Source organism: Drosophila willistoni, unplaced genomic scaffold (genome assembly GCF_018902025.1).
Source record: "Drosophila willistoni isolate 14030-0811.24 unplaced genomic scaffold, UCI_dwil_1.1 Seg740, whole genome shotgun sequence".
Taxonomy (NCBI): Eukaryota; Metazoa; Arthropoda; class Insecta; order Diptera; family Drosophilidae; genus Drosophila; species Drosophila willistoni.
Genome location: NW_025814644.1, coordinates 34,052 through 54,084, shown reverse-complemented (window position 1 = coordinate 54,084; position 20,033 = coordinate 34,052). Strand labels below are relative to the sequence as shown.

Sequence of the window (20,033 nt, the reverse complement as noted above, 5' to 3'; positions counted from 1 at the left end):
AAGCAACTGCTTTGGACAAGAACGTTTTTTCTCCTTTTTTAAAATATTTTAAAAAGCAGTGGATTTTGAAGGTATATTAACTTTTTTATTTATTCGATTCGATTTTTAATTTATTATATACAATTTATTACTATTTATAGGAGGGACCTCAAAACATATCGGTGTTTAAGCGTTCAACTAGAACTACTGGCTCTGTTGAAGCATACAATTTGAATTTAGGGAACAAAATTCAAGCAAAGGGGCATTTTTTTAAATTTGTTTAATGTATTATTGATGCCGAATATGAAAAAAGTCGCGAATTTAATTTACTTTTTCAAAACGGTGGTATTGGTAACCAGCCAGCGTCAAAAAAACTACGTGTAAGTTGACTGGAGATGAAATTTCTTATTGCAGCTAAGAACTTAATATCCTCATTTTTACAGGACCGTGCTCAAAAAATTATGGACGCTATGGATCTTTTTGACAAGGGAGATATCGATATTTTTGTGTTTCTGACGCGTATTGTGGCCCTCAATGAGAGATTTTCGAAGCAGGACCTATTCAACAGTGTGGACAGTGAAACAAATTTATGTAAGCTGTCGCCTGAACTGAAATCTTCAACGTCATCGCTGTCTTCGGATGCTTCCAACTTAAGTCAGCTATCAGATGAATCAATTGTTCAAATGAACCCATGCAATGTATGCTTAACAAACCCAAAGTCAGTTTTGCTGCGTCCATGCAATCATGTAAATATTTGTGCCATGTGTTGGGATCAAATTCTTTCCCACAACGAGGGCAATTCAAATAGGAAACCTAAATGTCCAAGCTGTAACCAAGAAGTCATTGAGGCAATTCTCAATGTATTCATTTATAATTAAAAAAAAAAAAAATTTTTCAAAAAAAAAAAAAAGTAAACCAAATATAATATCGTTCATAAAACGGAAAAAAATGTAAAAATGTAATGTAAAATGAACAAATAAATTGAATTTATAATTTCTGTGAAAGAATTGATTATTCTGATTTCAAACTATCTCTATAGTTATTAGGAATGCATATGTACGTACTCGAAATAAGTTCGAGACGATAGTTCATTTATCGATTGTACATATATACATAATTTCGCGCCTAAATATGTGGTTTCAAAACGTCATATCTCCGCCGTTAGAAAAACGACATATCTCCGCGCGAAGATATGTCGTTCTGAAACGACATAATTTCGCGCGGAGATATGTCGTTTCAAAACGACATTTCTCCGCGCGGAGATATGTCGTTTTTCTAACGGCGGAGATATGACGTTTTGAAACGACATATCATCGCCGGTGATCTGCGCGGAGATATGTCGTTTTGAAACGACATATCTTCGCCGTTTAAAAAGCGACATATCTCCGCCAGAAAAATGTACTGGGCGGAGATATGTCGTCGGAGATATGTCGCTATGCCAAAAATGAGTGTCGCAAGTGTACGTATAGAGCCGTTAGGCAAAGAAAATTTTGATACTTGGAAAATTCAAATGGAAGCACTTTTGATCAAAAATGATACGTGGAAATATGTGAACAATACATGTGTAAAGACAGAACAAAATGCTGCACAGTGGGTGAAGGAAGATGCTAAGGCAAAATCTGACTTAATTCTGGCCATGGCGACAACAGAATTAAAACAAATAAAAAACTGTGAAACTTCAAACGAAGTATGGAAAAAGTTGCATAGCATCTACCAGTCCACGGGTCCGGCACGAGTTAACATCTTGGCCAAAACGTGTTCGAGGAAAAAAGAGTAACTTTTCCCTGTGTTTATTTACTTTTTAGTATTTTTTATTATAAAATTAAAACCTCCGTCTTGTTTGACGTTCAACACACAATTATCATTTTTATTCGGCGACAATGCCGTTCTCTCCTTCAGTTAATTATGTATATATGTATGTATGTATATATGTATGTATGTATATATGTATGTATGTATATATGTATGTAAGTGGCTATATATGTATGTATGGATATATGTATGTGTGTAAATATGTATGTACGTATATATGTAAGTGTCTATATATGGATATATGTATGTGTGTAAATATGTATGTACGTATATATGTACATATGTGTTATTTGTTGCCCGTTTTGATGTGTTGTCCATGGTTTGTGTAGTTGAAGGTGAATTCGTTGGTGTGGTGACCGGGTAGGTAACTCCTCCCCCACTGGATTGAAGTGAGGGCCATAGCGGTGGTCTGAACGAAATTAGTAGCGACTGGTGGTGGTTTGAGAACAATTGATCCTCTTCAAAGGATTAAAATATAGTTGCGCTTTGATTGCTTCCAGGTGAGGTTGTCTATGCTAGGTTTTAAGTCTATTTAACACCAACAAAACAAACTCCCTTTCTGGTTCCAGAATTTCCGGTTGTTCTGTCCATTGATGATTTCTTGTAGATAATTTGTATCCCACGTTGGGGCAAAAAAAAAAAAAAAAACATAATTTTATCTTTAAGAGGCTTAATACTATATCTATTATAAATATTATGTTTAGGTATTTTCAGATATTTAGTCTTGTCATTGGCAATGGTATAATGAATGAATTTATAATCTTTAATTCTGAACATTGGAATTTTTATGTAAAATATTACATTAGTTTTGTTTACAAATGTATCTATTTCAAGTAATCTATATAAATGTTCTTGCGATGAAATTGTGACATTTCGTTTTTATAAAATTTCTGTGATCTTGTCTTCTTTAGTTGAAAAAAAATAAATTTTGGGATAATTTTAAGCAAAAAAAAAAAAAATAAAGTATTATTTAAATGGTTATACATAACATCAATGCTAAGGCCAATTCTATTTAAATATTGACGAACATGGATTTCGTTGTGTTCAGTGCTTAATTCCTTATAGATCTTATTTTTATAGTTTTTTTTTTTTTTTTTTTTTTTAAATTATAATATTCTGTTTGTTATTATCGGTTGATCGGTAATGTTTGAAAATTTTATAATTATTTTATTATTAACGTTTCATTGATGATTGACATTGTTTATTCATTTGTTCATGCTCCCTTTAATTTCCCTAAATTCCTTTCTTTTTTTTTTTATTCTTTTGTGTAAAAAGTATGTTGTTGTTTACAATAATTAGGTATATATGAAAAATCGTATTTAATAATTTTTTGTTTGCTTGTGTTTTTGTATTTTATATTATATATATGTATACCTGGTTTTTTGCTAAGGCTTTCTTGTCAATCGTTTTATTTTTGACTTGTGAATTTTTTGCTTTTTCTTTGTAATAAATGTGACCCCTTATCTTTAGTGACAATATGTTTTGAAAAGCGAGGAGTCAATTTATTTCTTTTATTTTCTTTTCTGAATACTGGCTTGTCAGTTTCCACTTCTGGTGGATCCTTCCTTTCTTCGTTTAGTTTTAAAGTTCGTTTTTTATTTTGATCAGATATTTGTTAAGCAATCTTGGGGTATATTTTTTTTTGATAAAGGTCTAAGTCTTGTAAATAATCGTGTTCGTTAGTAAATTTTAATGCTTTTTGAAATAGGTGGGTTCGACCCGAGAATAATTCAAAGGGTGTGAAATTAGTTGCAGAGTGTATAGCATTGTTGTAAGTGATCAATGCTTCAGCGAGGATATCGTCATGTATTGTGGGAGTTTTTTCAGTTTTCCTCTTTTCTATTATTAGTCTGTAAATTTCTGTTAAAGACGAATGAAATCGTTCAACAGGGGCGTTACTTGAAGACTGTTGAAAAGATGTGACATGTCTGGTGATATTGTATTGAGTGCAAAAATCAATGAAAAGATTTCCTGCGAACTCTGCACCCTGGTCACAAACAATCTTTTTAGGTATGCCATGAGTGCACATAAAATGTCTGATTGATTTTACTATATTTAGGCTATCTCTTGCTGGTATAGTGTACCCAGCAGCAAATTTTGAAAACTTGTCTATTATTGTTAAAACATTTTGATGGTTAATGGTGTACAAATCGATATGAATTATGTCTAATGGGAGTTTTGGAACCTCTGTTTCCTGATAGGGAACTTTTTGCGGATGTCTATCGTATTTCAGGGTTTGGCATAAGTCACAATTGTTTATTGTTTTTGTAATTTTTTGCTTCATATGTGGAAAATATATTGTTCTTTTTAAATGGGCTAGAGTTTCATCAATTCCCCTGTGATTATTATAATAGTGATAGTCTCTAATTTCTTTTTCTTGTTCATCCTGTGTGGTACGTTCTTCCAAAAACTCTGTGCATCTAACAAGTTAATAGAGTGTACTGTTTGAAAAAAACTGTGAAAAAACCTCTTGTACTATTTTGAATATTGTGTCAGTGGTAAATATTGCACAAGTTTTATTTGGTTTTAAAATAGTTCTCAAAATTCTAATCACGACTTTTTTATTAAAAATGGGTTCTGATATAATGCGGCGAAGTTTGTTTTTAAACGGGCTTTCGATTTTGATGTTAGAAACTGGATCTTTGTTAAGGATAATTTGGATATTAAAATCGTTTAAACATTTTTCCGAAATTGCTATAAGTTGTGAAATATTTTCCAGGCCTGAATGTACGGTTTCCTCACATGTCGCCTCGACTGATTCTTGGTCATTTAAGTTGATATCAAGTGTTGTTCTGCTCAAGGCGTCAGCAATCACGTTTTGAGACCCCTTTTTGTATATAACTTCGTAATCGTACTCTAACAGTCTGAGCTTCCATCTCACCAATTTGGAATTTGGTTCCTTCAAACTCATAAGCCATGTCAGGGGCTTATGGTCAGTGACAATTTTAAATTTTTGACCAAAAAGATACGGTCTAAAATACTTAATTGCCCAAATTATGGCAAGCATCTCTTTTTCGACGGTAGAATAGTTCGCCTCGGTGTCCGTTAGTGTTCTGCTAGCGAATGAAACTGGCTTGTCCGATCCCAAGTTTCCTTGAGATAAAACAGCCCCTAAAGCGACATTACTTGCATCTGTAGTAAGTATAAACGGTTTATCGAAATCAGGGTATATTAGGATCGGGTCATTACATAACAAGGTTTTACAATATTCGAAAGTTTTGATAAAGTCCTCGTCAACAGTAACCTTTGATTTTCCCTTCAGTTGTTTAGTTAGTGGTTTTGTTATTTTAGCAAAATCTTTAATAAATTTTCTATAATAACCCATGACACCTAAGAATGATTTAATTTGTTTCTGTGTAGTAGGCAAAGGGAATTTCTTTATTGTCTCAATCTTTGTCGGGTTTGGCTTTACCCCTTCGGGGGTAACAATGTGACCCAGATATTCGATTTCCTTTTTCAGGAATTCAGACTTATCCGGTTGTAATTTTAAATTTGCATTTCTAATTTTCTTGAAGACTTTTTTTAAATGTTGGATATGTTCCTGTAAGGATGGCGAGAAAACAATGATGTCATCCATATATGCAAGGCAACAGGTTCCAAATAAGTCACCAAATAAGGAATCTATTACCCTTTGAAAAGTTGCAGGTGCATTAGTCAGGCCAAAGGGCATTCTGATAAACTCGTAATGTCCTCCCTCCGCCGAAAATGCTGTTTTCTGGATGTCGTCCTTGTGCATCTCTATCTGGTGGTAACCACTGGCTAAATCCAGTATTGAAAAATATTTCGATTTCCCAATTCTATCCAAGACATCGTTTATTATTGGCATAGGGTACTTGTCTTTTATGGTTTTCTCATTTAGCTTTCTAAAATCTACAACTAGACGCCACTTTCTTTTTCCTGAGGCATCGGCTTTTTTTGGCACAAGCCAAACCGGTGCACTCCAAGGAGAGTGACTATGTCTTATTATTTTATTATCGAGTAATTTTTTTAATTGTTCCTTTACCTCAATTCTTTCATGGAACCCATACCTATAGGGTCTTGTATAAATCGGGATATCATCTTTAGTCAAAATCTTATGTTTGACTTCGTTTGTAAATGATAGTTGCTTACTGTCGTCATAAAAGATGTCAGAAAATTCAACACAAATGTCTTTTAATAATTGGATTTCTTCTGAGTTGATATGGGCAGTTCTAATTACTTTGTTAAAATCAAATGAGCTAAATCATTATCATTTTGGAAAGCGATGTTTACTTCTATATGCTGACCTTTGGAATATGAATTTACTTGAAGGGGTTGGTCTAAACATATACTTTTATGTGAATCGGAGTAATTTGTTATTTCGACCCAACTGAAGTTATTTTCTGCTGAATATAATCCGTTTGAAATAAAAAGGTCATTATCTAGTTGTACTTCTTGACAAAGAAAAGTGCCTTCTTTAAGGTTAACAGGGATCTTGATTAGTTTTCTGGTTGAATGCTCAATCTCTAGCTTTTCTCCTGCTAGATTTTCTTTTGTGAGTATTGGGAGTTTAGCATTTTGTGTGATCAACACGAAATTTTCTAAGTCTACTTTTGCTTTCAATGTTTTTAGTAAATCGACTCCTATAAGACCATCGAAAAATGAATGGAATTTAAATAATAAAAATTTTAGTGTAGCATTTTGGTTAAATTCATTAAACATGTCTAGTAAACATGCTGAATATAGTGCATGTGTATTTATAATTGTTTTTATAATTCTTGGCTCGGTTAGTTTAATATGTTGTTCACTTGGAACAAATTGAGGGTCAAGAAAAGAAGTAGTAGACCCTGTGTCGATCAAAAGGTTTAATTTTTTACCAAATGGGAATTGAATTTGAACATATGGTAAAATCGAGCCATGTGTGTGCTTGGTTATGTAGCCTGCTTGGATGTTGAGGCTACATACTGAAAATTTTGGTCATCATTAATGTTGTGCAACTCATCTCTTTTTTTTATTTGATTACTGTTGTTTGTGTTGGATTTTGCAGACTGGTTAGAGAAGTTGGAATTTCTAGTTTGGGTACTATAGTTTCCCCAATTTTTCTGTCTCTGTCGGTCACTTTGTTGCACATTGTCGTACTTGTTTTGTTTAAATGGTCTTTGATTGTTGTTACTGTAATTATTTGTTTTTCCCTCTTGAGACCAATTTCTCTCCCTTTTTTGTTGGTTTCGGGGCCCAAACGATTCCGAATTTCGACCTTTATACGTTGTTCTTTCAAAGCTCTGATTTATTCGCCTAGCTTCTCTTTGACTAGTATAAAATTCCTTTTCCGCAATTGCTATTTCATATGCTGTAACGATATCCGTGGGGTTTCTGCCTCGAACTATTGAACCTAAAGGTCCACGAAGTCCTTCAGAAAAGTGGTTAGACATTGGTTAAGAAACAATTCTTTCTTTGTTTGTATGATAGTTGGATTGGTATCCTTTTGGTCAATGATATTTAGTAGAGCTCTTTGAATATTTGTGATTTTTTCGTATAATATCTCTACCGGATGGCTTTGCAGTGTTAATATTCCAAGTTCTGCTATTAGATTATACTCGGTTCTTTTATCGACAAAGTGTTTAATTAAGGTATCTTAAATTTCATTCCAATTAAGTCGCACATTTGATTGATACAAGACTTCATGAGCTTTACCCTGAATTTTGTTCCTGATTGCTCTCAAAATCATGACCCCTGCAGGTGTCTGATCTGCTCCTTTAATAAGCATTAAAAACTCCTCAACATTGGTAATGAATTCTTTTAGTCCCTCTTTATTTCCCTCATATACAGGCATAGACTGAATCAATTGTAATAAATCAGATATCTTAAACCCACCTAATGGCTCCTGTGTTTGTGGGCCAGTGGGTTGGGCTGGAGGAATCTCCTGATCTAAAGGCATTGATAATTCGAAACTCATTGGTAATTCGAAAAATTATTTTTTTTGAATTTGTTTTGTTAGTATCTAGTCTCTTAGATCGTGTTTCTTACTTTTTAACTTAATCGTAGCTTAATATATCTTTCTTACTTATGTTTTATTGTAATTAGTGTTGGGTGTAAGCAAGGTGTCCTTCCTTCTTTTTTTTTTTTTTTTTTTTTTTTTTTTAATCTGTTGACTCACGAATTGTTGTCCCTCCGTGTGGCAAGCGATGAAATGATGGTTTTAAATAGTTGTTGTTTTATTTTGCGGTTGTGCTGAAGCTAACTGAGATTGTTGCTCGTTGCAGTAGTCCCAACTTCTTTTTTTTTTTGAATCTGTTGACTCACGAATTGTTGTCCCTCCGTGTGGCAAGCGATGAAATGATGGTTTTAAATAGTTGTTGTTTTATTTTGCGGTTGTGCTGAAGCTAAGAATTGTTTTCCCTCCGTGTGGCAAGCGATGAAATGATGGGTTTAAATATTTGTTGTTTTATTTCGCGGTTGTGCTGAAGCTAGCTGAGATTGTTGCTCGATGCAGTAGTCCCAACTAAGGGCGGACAGTCGTCAGCCGTGAATTTCACCAGATTAAGCCTTGTAAATAAAAAAAAATTATTATTATTTTTGAATAGACAAGCTTTTATGTGTATTCAACATCTTTATTGTTTTTTTAAAATTAATATTTTTTTTTTTTTTTTTTTTTTTTTTTTTTTTTTTTTAATTTTTTTTTTTTTTTTTTTTTTTTTTTTTTTTTTTTTTTTTTTTTTTTTTTTTAATTTTTTTGTTTTGTGGGTTTTTTTTTGTTTTTTTTTTATTAGCTCTGTCCAATACAGCAGGTTCCGGTTACACATACACACAAACTTGTGGGCACATATAACCGTCTAGCGCAATAAGAACACGAAAAAAAAATTTGTACAACAACTTATGTGTTGGTTTAAACAGCTTATGTATCGTTTAGCTATTTGTTCTCCTCCTTTTTTTTTTTGAGTATGAAAACCAGAGGCTGGTTTGCCCCCTTTTACTTTGGAGGGTCCCTTGGAATCACAAAGTTGGGGAAAGTTATACTATTTTTATAGTAGTGTTTTTTGTTTATAGTTTTAAATATTTTTTTTGAATCAATTTTGTTGTTGGTTTCTTTTTTTTTTTTTTTTATCTATATATATATATATGTATATGTACCTTACCCCTTTCACTTTCGGCTAATATTGTTGGGCCTTTGCTTGCTCAAACTTGAAGCATTCGAATTTCACAGCTTGTTGTTTAATTTGCACACACTTTGACTTCTGTCTACTTTTTTTTATATATATTATTTTTTTTTTTTTTTTTTTTTGAAGATCGATGTTGCTTCCAAGGCGGTTGAAAATTAAATGACTCGCTGCCCAAATGTTAGGAAACTACAAAACGCACTCCAAAATTTGCGACGCCACTCGTCAAACATTTCTGACTGTCGCGACATCGCTGTCGTTCTGTTCTAACGGAACACGTAAAGCCACCAAAATGTGCGACTCGCGACGCGGTCAGACGAAAAAGATGATAAAATAGAGACACTTGTCGCGAAGCAACTTTGTACCGTTGCGGCATCTCCGTCACTCTGACGAGACATGCAAGTCTGCAAAATGTAGCAAACGACAATGTCGCCTGTTACGCAGCTTGTACCGCGACGCGGTCAGACCAAAAAGATGATGAAGTAGAGACGATTGTCGCGAAGCAACTTTGTACCGTTGCCGCATCTCCGTCACTCTGACGAGACACGCAAGTCTGCAAAATGTAGCAAACGACAATGTCGCCTGTTACGCAGCTTGTACCCATATACATGTGTGTATGTGCTTAACGGGAATTGCTGAATTCGGGGGAACGAATACACCCGAAGCAAAAATTTGAAAAAGATGATGAAATATTTTAAATTCGAGTGAAACTGAAAGGCAACACCAACATCAATATCATGGAGTGCATAGTACACATTGACGATTTATACATATGTATGTATATGTATGTACATATGTACATGTTTTGTTGTCTTTATCGCTCTGTCCGATACAGTTGGTTCAATCGCAAAATGCACTGGTTTAGCACACTTAACAATCTCTAGCACGATTAGGCAACAATTTATGCATAATTATAAAATTTTTTTTTTTTTTTTTATTACCAATGCAATATTTGTGAATCATTTTTTAAATATTTTTCGTTTTTTTTTTTTTTTTTTTTTTTTTTTTTTTTTTTAATGAAATTTTTTTGAATTATTTTTTAAAACCTTTTTTTTTTTTTTTTTTTTTTGATACTTAGATACTTATGCATGAACGTAGGTTCCTTCGGGGCACTTTTTCCCGTCCCTGAAGTCGTTAAGTTGCGCCAGTTAACATCTTGGCCAAGACGTGTTCGAGGAAAAAAGAGTAACTTTTCCCTGTGTTTATTTACTTTTTAGTATTTTTTATTATAAAATTAAAACCTCCGTCTTGTTTGACGTTCAACACACAATTATCATTTTTATTCGGCGACAATGCCGTTCTCTCCTTCAGTTAATTATGTATATATGTATGTATGTATATATGTATGTATGTATATATGTATGTATGTATATATGTATGTATGTATATATGTATGTAAGTGTCTATCTATGTATGTATGGATATATGTATGTGTGTAAATATGTATGTACGTATATATGTACATATGTGTTATTTGTTGCCCTTTTTGATGTGTTGTCCATGGTTTGTGTAGTTGAAGGTGAATTCGTTGGTGTGGTGACCGGGTAGGTAACTCACGCAAAGCCACCCTACTGAAGTCTTTGATTTTGCTGAAATTAGGCCCCGGCGCCGACATGCGAGATCACGTCGATAAGTTTTTTGACATTGTAGACAAAATAAATGAAACTGAAGTAATCAACATAAATGATTTAATCTCGATCTTGCTACTACAGCTAAACATTTCGTATAGCAATCGAGTCGCAGGACAATTTAATTACACCTGAAGCACTAAAGGTAAAATTATTGGATGAATACGAAGCGCGAAATCGAAACAAAGGAGAATCATCACCAGGGGCACTGATGATAAATAAGAGATTCAATAATGGTGCACCAGGGTCGTCCAAGGCAGGTGGTTTCAAATACAAATGTTATAATTGTGGAAAGGTGGGGCACAAGGCGGCGAAATGTCCCAAGAAATTTCCGAAAAACTCCGGAGAAAACAGTGAGTCATATTCAAGTATGTACATACAAGAAGCAAATCTTACACGCACAAGCCTAAAGGGATGGTGCCTGGACTCTGGAGCAACGTCACATATGTGTTCAGAGAAGGAAAGGTTTAATAAAACGTATGCAGAAAAATCGCAAGAGTTAAAACTAGCAAACGGCGAAAGTACAGCAATTAATAGAATCGGGTCGGTAACTTTTAAACCAAACTGTAAGTTTTCTGCAAACCTTTTGAACACACTGTATGTACCAGATATTAGAGAAAATCTACTGTCAATAGCGAAGATATGTGACCACGGTTTTAATGTGCTATTTAAGAAGAATTTTGCAGAAATAATACAGGTATCCAATGGCATGAACGTTTTGGTCACTTAAACGAAAAGGACTTAAAAGATGTCATCCAAAAAGGAAGAGTACATGGTGCATGCGTAAATATAAATGAGAGTCTACCAATCTGCGAAGCATGCATTAAGGGGAAGCAATCACGAAAACCGTTTCCTGCATCCGACTCCAAATCAAAAGAACTACTAGAACTAATCCATAGCGATGTATGTGGACCAATGCGAGTAAGTAGTCATGGAGGTAGTCGATACTTTGTTACATTTATAGATGATTTTTCGAAATGGTGCGACTTGTATACTATCAAAAGTAAATCAGAAGTTTTTAACAAATTCAAGGAGTTTAAGGTATACGTCGAACTCAAATCTGGAAAAAAGATTAAACGTTTTAGATCAGACAATGGAACCGAGTATACCAATAATGAGTTTAATAAGTATTTAAAAGCCGCAGGTATAAAGCACGAGCATTCAGTGGAATACACCCCACAACAAAATGGAACGGCTGAAAGGAAGAATCGAACTCTTGTGGAAATGGCTCGCTGCATGATGATCCAAGCCGTACTATCACCTAGCTACTGGGGTGAGGCAATAAACACTGCAAATTACTTACGGAATAGATGCCCATCCAAAAGTCTACGGGGAGAAGTCCCTTTTACATTATGGAATCATCGTATTGCATCTATCAAACATTTGCGCACATTTGGTCAAATTGTATACTCGCTTGACAAACATGCAAAGAGTAAATTCAGTCCAAGATCTAAACGTTGTATATTTATAGGTTACTGTAATGATGCCAAAGCCTACAGATTATATGACCCCGAAGCCAAAATGGTATTAAGAAGTCGTGACGTCATATTCACAAATATTTTTGGCAACGATCATGAATTTGAAGAATTCTCAGAGCTGAGTGCAGTCAATGCGGAATATCAAGAGGAACATAGTCAGGAAGATGATTTTCAAGAAGAGCTTATCGTTCCCGAGGAAAATACCCCAGAAGAAAATGCCGATATTGAAGAAAATATCCAAGAAGAACCAGTACTGCAAAGACGTGGACCTGGAAGACCTAGAAAAGTGCATACAGGAAAACCTGGTCGTCCCAGGTTCATCTATAATGAAGTCCAAATGCAGTCAACCATCGGAAATGAGCCTGAACCGGAATCTGATGAGGAAGACGAGTTTTATGAGGCATCGTCACTAATAAGCATCGGAGATGAATCGTCAACGCGCGCAGCTCTAAGTGGTCCAAATGCAATTGAGTGAAAAAACGCCTTGATAAGTGAGTATAAAGCGCTATAAAAGAATAAGACTTGGGAACAGTAAAGCGAGAGAGGAATCAGAAAGTCATAGAAACCAAGTGGGTTCTCCGCACAAAGTATAAACCAAACGGCGAAGTGGATAGCCGCAAGGCTCGTCTAGTAGGAAAAGGTTTCACTCAAAGAGAGGGAATTGCAATCGCCGTGGAACTCGACCTCGACCTCCATCAATTTGATTTTAACAGCGCATATCTAAATGGAGACATAGAGGAAGAACTGTATATAAAGGTTCCACCAGAATTCACCGAAATACTTACGGAAAAATAAAAGCAGAGATACACCGACGATAAAATTAAAAAAAGCTTTGTATGGTTTAAAGCAGAGTGGACGCCAGTGGTATAAGAAACTGGATTACAAATTGAAGGAAATGAACTTAAAGCCACTTGCAGCTGATCCTTGTGTGTATATGAAAAAACAAGGTAAAGGGATTATTATCGTTTCACTGTATGTCGATGATCTCATAGTCGCAACGAATAATAACAAGCTACTAACACAGCTGAAAGCCGAATTAACACGTAATTTTGAAATGAAGGATTTAGGAAAACTGTCTTATTGCCTGGGTATCGAATTTCTTCAAAATAAGAACAAAGGTGAATGTTCTTTGGGTCAATCAAGGTATGTAAAGGATATACTAAAGAAATTCAACATGGAGGACTGTAAACCAGTGAGCACACCTATGAACGCCAGCGAGAAAATTTCAAATCAAATGTGCCCAAAGACAAAACCGGACCTGGATGAAGTATCAGGCGTCCCATATCAAAGCTTGATAGGTGGTCTAATGTGGCTTGCAGTGTCGACGCGCCCTGACATTGCACATACCGTAAGTCTTCTTAGCCAGTATAATAATTGTTACGGAAAACAACACTGGGTTGCAATTGGGTACTGGACTAATATATAGAAAAACCGGAAAAGATTTGGTTGGCTATGCTGATGCCGACTGGGCTGCTAATATTGATGATCGTAGATCTTTTACAGGTTTCGCATTTAAGATGGCAAACGCACCAATAAGTTGGGAATCCCGTAAGCAGCGAACTGTCGCTCTTTCTAGTACAGAGGCGGAATACATGGCCCTATCTGAGACGTCTAAAGAGGCTGTACATCTAAGATCTTTCTTGCAAGAGATTTTTGGCTCGCTCCGTTCCACCATAATCTACATCGACAATCAAGGAGCTGGCCAACTCACACGAAATCCTCTATTCCACAAAAGGACAAAGCATGTCGGCATCCGTCATCATTTTATAAGGGAACTGGTGGACAAAGGGGACCTTCGCATTGATTACTTCTCAACAAGTGAAATGCCCGCAGACGTTTTAACCAAAGGACTAGGAACAGCAAAGCATGAGTCCTGTGTGACACTGTTGGGAGTACAAAAAATAGAGAAATAAGGCGCCATCTGAGGGGAAGTATTGCGAATACATCTGGCAGCCTACTTGGTCACCCGCCCATCTGGCAACCCTATACGCGTCAAGACGCACTCTCGTATATGGCACCGTCTGTGCCGGTCGTGTTTCTCATAGTTCTACCACAAATAATATATTCACTACTAATATATATATATCCATCAATAACTCTGTAAACCCATGAAGTTGAATAAATCTCAACACATCTAAAAGATGTTAATAGAAAGATTATTATGAAATCCTGATCAGACACTGACCAACAAACAAGTAGGCGGGAAAGTGAAAAATAAAAATTGAAAAGTAGGCCATTTGCGTAGTTTGCGTAGTTTACCTGCCTCATTTCCTCATTTCCATACTTCACATTCTAGAAAATCGTGCTCGAGAGTATAGTTCTAATAATTAAAACAAATTTCAAGTAAAAACAAATTTCAAATAAACATGCCCAATCCTGACTGGCCTAACTTTAATAAACCCGGAAACGGCAAGTTTAAAAAATTTTCTCAAAAACTGAAGGTTCCTAAAATGGCGACAGATTGGCGCAACCAAATTATGAAGCCGAAACCAAAGTGGAAGGATGCACCCAAATGTGCTAAATTTAATGCTCGTCCAAAATTCAAAGGTTTTAAAGCGGACAAAGTTAAACCTAAGATCGAAGCGAAGAAGGCGGTAATTTCCCCTAATACGAAAGTAATGGTGATGGCTCCTTTTGGCCACGTTTCCCGTGAGGTACGCCCACTCACTAGAAGTCCGACTTCCAAACCAAGGAGTATCAAGAAAGAAGCTGGCCATCCGAAGAGGACACCAAGATAAATATCGAGGACAAAGCATATGAAAGAAAATAAGGCTTACGTATATATTGAATTTTTTTGCATTAGAATTTTTGATTCTACAAGTTTTTTTAAATTTCTAAAATGACTTTTTCCGACCCATATTTGTATTTAAAAATAAGTAAACATCTGGATTGTTAATGCAATTTTATATCTTTTGGTTGTTTGGTAGTTGGATTGGGCGTCCCGAGGAGCTCACCTTATTTAGGACCGGAATTCATCCAATTAGCTATTGCTTTCAGAGAGCTAAAAACAAGCTGACATGGCCAATTTTTATAGCTAGCAAACTGATGTACATTTTTACATTTGAGCAGTGACAGAAATCGATATGTATAATTGATTATAAGTTTAATTTATATTTTTTTTACTTGATACTTAGAATAAGAAGTAGATGCACGAATATCCAAGTAAATGGTGGAAAGGTTTATCTTGAATAGGCCCAAATATGTAATAATTAGGAAATAACCCCAAAAGCTTTCTTAAATGGTGTTTAATTGGGGTAACGACATATCTCCGCCGACATATCTCCGCCGTTAGAAAAACGACATATCTCCGCGCGGAGATATGTCGTTCTGAAACGACATAATTTCGGGCGGAGATATGTCGTTCTGAAACGACATAATTTCGCGCGGAGATATGTCGTTTTTTTAACGGCGGAGATATGACGTTTTGAAACGACATATCTCCGCGCAAATATATAATAATAAACCCCAACAATAATTTCGCGCGGAGATATGTCGTTCTGAAACGACATAATTTCGCGCGGAGATATGTCGTTTTTCTAACGGCGGAGATATGACGTTTTGAAACGACATATCTCCGCACAGATCACCGGCGATGATATGTCGTTTTACAACGACATATCTCCGCCGTTAAAAATGCGACATATCTCCGCCAGAAAAATGTACTGGGCGGAGATATGTCGTCGGAGATATGTCGCTATGCCCTTAAAAGCCATTCTCAATATTCCACTGTAAATACAACTAGATTATAGATAATCAGTATTTTACTGTTAACCATTCATAATATATGTGAGATGGGATAAGGTAGTTGCAGCGTGGTGGCAACTCCCTTATGCAGATTGGCAACGCAGCAGCAGTCGTGAGAAGTGGGCAGTCGAGGTCAGCAGTCGAGGTTCAGCAGTCAATAGTCAATGTTCAGCAGTCAGAGGTATCAGCAGTCGGAAGTAATAGCAGTCAGCAGTAAGAAGCCGATAAATCAGCAGTACACAGAATCCGAGATTTAAGTTGCATATTGTAATCATTATTCGCCCGTCCACGATTTATAATACTAATAAACTATAATATAATACATTTGGGGACTCATTTGAGGACTCCATCTTACATATATTAGACTTTAATATAATATTTAATGGAATCACAACTAAAATATGTTAATAGAAAGATTATTATGAAATCCTGATCAGACACTGAACCACAAAGGCAGTAGGCGGGAGAGTGAAAAATAAAAAGTGAAAAGTAGGCCATGTCCATTTGCCTTGTTTACCTGCCTCATTTTCTACTTCCATATTTCACATTCTAGAAAATTGTGCTCGAGAGTATAGTTCTAATAATTAAAACAAATTTCAAGTAAAAACAAATTTCAAATAAAAATGCCCAATCCTGACTGGCCTAACTTTAATAAACCCGGAAACGGCAAGCTAAAAAAATTTGCCCATCCAAATTATGAGGCCGAAGACAAAGTGGAAAGATGCACCAAAATGTGCTAAATTAAATGCTCGTCCAAAATTCTAAGGTTTTAAAGCGGACAAAGTTAAACCTAAGATCGAAGCGAAGAAGGCGGTAATTTCCCCTAATACGAAAGTAATGGTGATGGCTCCTTTTGGCCACGTTTCCCGTGAGGTACGAACACTCACTAGAAGTCCGACTTCCAAACCAAGGAGTATTAAGAAAAAACGTCGTGTGGCTGATAACGTGAAAAAAATGGCGGTCAAAAGCCTGAAGTGAGTTGGTAAAGAAGTACAAAAAATAAAAAATAAAAAGGAGTGGCTTAAGGCCGAAGCTAAGGTCGATGAACTGGAAAAGTTCAAGAAAATCGTTGCTAAACATCCCCGAGAGCTGGCCATCCGAAGAGGACACACCAAGATAAAAATCGCTAGAAATGACCAAAAAGTTTTGGTTAAGTTGAAGAAAGAGGAGGACAAAGCATATGAAAGAAAATAAGGCCTACCTATATATTGAATTTTTTGCATTAGAATTGACAACGATTCTACAAATTTTTTAAAATTTCTATAATGACTTTATTCGACCCATATTTGTATTTGAAAATAAGTAAACATCTGGATTATTAATGCAATTTTATATCTTTTGCTCTTTACAATGGGGAAATTTGGTTGTTAGATGGGCGGATTTCATCCAATTAGCTATTACTTTACTGCTGACATGGCAGCTTGACCAATCTTACTAGAGAATACATTTCAAAATGCTTTCTCCTCTCCTTGATCCGAACAATTTTGTGATACCCTCTTCAAGCACTTTAAGATCCGGGTATTTCTTAGTTTTTCCCCCATTTGGAAAGAGTATCAAAACAACAAAGCGAGTAAATTAAATAAAATTATGTATTTTGTCAAAAGAGAAACAGCAAAATTGCGGTATTACTGAATATGGGTGTGGGCTTAGATAATATACACATTGATGCGATAATGTTTAATGGTTATAAAATGATGTCAGAGCAGATATCTTTGCAACCTGTGCAGAGCAATTTGTTACTAGAGATCGACGTTTAATGTGATTACAAACATGGGAGTAGCTAGAAAATCCGGTTCGGGGGTAAAATTTTATTTCGAGGGGAGACTAAAATATAAAACCCATGCAAGTCTTATGTGCAATGCTTCTCAAACTGTACTGTAACATTCATAAACTGCAGCGACCTTCAATCAGAAAAAAAAGCACTAGACAGCGTCCAACCAAGAAGCTAAAGAGATGATGAAAAAAAAGAAAATATAACCAAACAGAAACTTGATTAAAGTTAAGAAAACCGTAAAGTTTAACTTGTTGCTGTTGTTCATTATTATGGCCATTGTTGATGTTGTTGTTGTTGTTATTGTTGTTGCTGCTTGACATTTCGCACACAACACAAGAGAAAAAAACAAACTAAACAAAAACAAAGGAAGACTCTACTGCTGCCCCCCGCACAATTTTATGCTTTTATTTTGTATATTTCAGGGATTTCTGCTTTTCGCAATTTGTTGCAGCAACAGCATTGAAAATGCATAAAAAAAATTTGAAATTTTAAAAATTATTTTGAAATTGCCTTAATTAGCTTCGTTAAACGAGAAGAAGAAAAAAACCAGAGCCCCAGCCAAATGGCATGCCAAAAGATGTGAGATGGGAAATCATCAGCATCTCGACATCAGCAACAAGTTTCAAATTCTTTGCCGTAGTAAATGGCAAACTGTCAAAGTATTGGTGTGGGGAGGAGGTACTTGAAATGGAAGCGGGTTCGAGTCATGGTGGGATGGGGGCGGAAAGAGAGACAAACTGCATGCCAACAAGTGTCATGCCATGCCATGTAATGACCTGTTTTCAAAGTATCTCATATCATAGCAAGTCAATCTAGTTACCTAGAAATACGAGTAATGCGAGCTTGAAAATTATTTGAATACAAACATACATATACATATAAAAAACTACATCAAAATTAACTACAAATTTTAGCATACATTAATCCCTCTAATCTAAACATTTTTAAAATCCTTATTGTTCCTTTTGGCAAAAATTGGGAAAAACATTTAAATTAAGTAAAAATTTAAGAAATAATACACTAAAAGTTACAAAAGTTCTTAACTTTAATCATTTTATATCAAAATTAAGTAAAATTTTAACACGAAATAGGAATAGAACTCTTCATCAAAATTAAGTACAAATTTTAAAATATATTCCATAAAATGTTACAAAAGTAAAAAGTTATCATTCATTATACGAAATATAGATTTTTTATATTACATTACAGTATGTCGGAGATTATAAAGGTGGTTTATACTCCTGCTTCACGAGGACGTGTAATTTGTCAGGATGACCGTGTCGGAGATTGAATTAGGCATTTCTAATAATTTGAATTGTGTGCCTACTGTTAAGGCGAATTGATCAGTGTTAAGTAATGAATATAATGACTGATGTAGAACGGTTTAACACTAGATATGTGAGAGAGAATTCAGCCTCTTTTCCTTCTGGAAGTCAACAGCACGTCGAGACTCGCTGCACAAAATTAGTGGAAAAATGGAATCAACGATTCAGGAAACCCTGAATTCCTCTCTTCGCCGATATCAGAAGTGGAGTCTAACTCAAGACCAACAATAAATGAGGAGCAGTTTCGCATTTTATTAGAACAACAAAATCGAAACTTTTGGGAGATAGCAAAAACTTTTCGTGCATCGCCTAGTGAATCTCGACAAGATGGTTAAATTGTTCTACCGAAATTTAACTCCGACGCTGCTGGAGCCAACTCCACGCAATGGTGTGCTACGGTAGATTGGTTCTGGCGAGTGTCTTGCCGTGTGTGGGAGTCGGCTAATGACGTCACTTTTAACAAAATGGCGTGGCATGGATCATGAGCAAATTGCTGCATCGGTTGTTCTTGGTCATTTGGCAAACTATGACAGCAGACTACAACGAATTGCGTACACACTGACTATTCGCAGCAGACGAGACTTATGGTCCGAGTTACAAGTCTTTTCGTTTGACAATAAGCGGTCCAGCTCTTCAGACGATTATTCAATTGCAAAGCGTGCTAAATGTTGTCAATCAAATGTTACTCATGTGGGAAGCTTGGACACAGGAAGTCGGAATGCAGAGGGCAGAAACCTTCTACATCTGGAGAAGATCAGCGAGCTTCCTCAGTGCGTGCTAAAGTCGTGACATGCTATCGATGTCACGAGCCGGGACACATCTCTACTCAATGCCCAAGAGTTCGGATGGTGACGCAGGATCACGTGTGCATAAGAGGGTTAACCTATGTGTCGTTGATGAACCAAAAGCAATTATGTTGCGCCCAGGTGAGAATTTTCCGATTACATATGATTCAGGCGCAGAATGCTCGTTAGTCAAAGAGAGCATAGCACACAAACTGTCTGGGAAAAGAACAAATAACGTAATCATTAAGTGGAATTGGTAATGTTAGTGTAGTTTCGTCAATTCAAATCACAAGTAATGTAATGATAAATGGAAATTGTATCGAAGTAGTATTTCATGTAGTCCAACATAATAATAAGAAAAATAATATTGTAATTGGCCGCGAAATTTTAGCA

General features: G+C 35.6%; 1 long non-coding RNA gene across 1 annotated transcript; it reads left to right on the top strand.

The window, feature by feature from the left end:
• Positions 1–18,568: 18,568 nt before the first annotated feature.
• Positions 18,569–18,799, top strand: LOC124461918. The gene is made up of 2 exons (XR_006955313.1): positions 18,569–18,646; positions 18,740–18,799. It is a non-coding gene; the product is annotated as an uncharacterized LOC124461918 (long non-coding RNA).
• Positions 18,800–20,033: the final 1,234 nt, after the last annotated feature.